Source organism: Theropithecus gelada, chromosome 10, assembly GCF_003255815.1.
Source record: "Theropithecus gelada isolate Dixy chromosome 10, Tgel_1.0, whole genome shotgun sequence".
In the NCBI taxonomy this organism is placed as follows: Eukaryota; Metazoa; Chordata; class Mammalia; order Primates; family Cercopithecidae; genus Theropithecus; species Theropithecus gelada.
Window position 1 is genome coordinate 59,123,427 of NC_037678.1, and position 819 is coordinate 59,124,245.

Below are 819 nucleotides of genomic sequence, written 5' to 3' on the forward strand. Positions count from 1 at the left end.
CCTGGCCATGAAGTTCATTTTATCTATTTTTTCTTTTGTTGCTTATGCTTTTGGTGTCATAGCTAAGAATTCATTGCCAATTCCAAGGTCATGAAGATATACCTTTATGTTTTCTTCTTAGGGTTTTATAGTTTTAGTTCTTGTATTTAGGTCATCAATCCATTTTGAGTTAATTCTTGAATATGGGGTGAGGTAGGTATCCAATTTCATTCTTTTGCATGTAGAAATCCAGTTACCCCAGACCCATTTGTTGAAGAAACTGTACTTTCCTCCATTTAATGGACTTGGCATTCTTATTGAAAATCAACTGGTTATAGACGTATGGACTAATTTTTAGACTCTCAATTCTATCCTATTGGTCTATTTGTCCTTATGCCAGTACCACACTGTTTTGATTACTGTGGCTTTGAAGTAAGTTTTGAAATTGGTTTGCTCTGACTGGGCGCGGTGGCTCATGCCTATTATTTCAGCACTTTGTGAGGCCAAGGTGGGAGGATCACCTGAGGTCAGGAGTTTGAGACCAGCCGGGCCAATATGATAAAACCTTGTCTCTACTAAAAATACAAAAATTAGCTGGGCATGGTGGTGGGTGCCTGTAATCCCAGCTACTCGGGAGGCTGAGGCAGGAGAATTGCTTGAACCCAGGAGACGGCGGAGGTTGCAGTGAGCTGAGATTGCACCGAGTTGAGATTGCACCATTGCATTCCAGCCTGGGTGACGAGAGCAAAACTCTGTCAAAAAAAAAAAAAAAAAAAAAAAAAAAAAAAAAAAAGCAAAAACCCCAGGGGTTAAGGGGGAGGGATTTGTTTTCATTGAGAG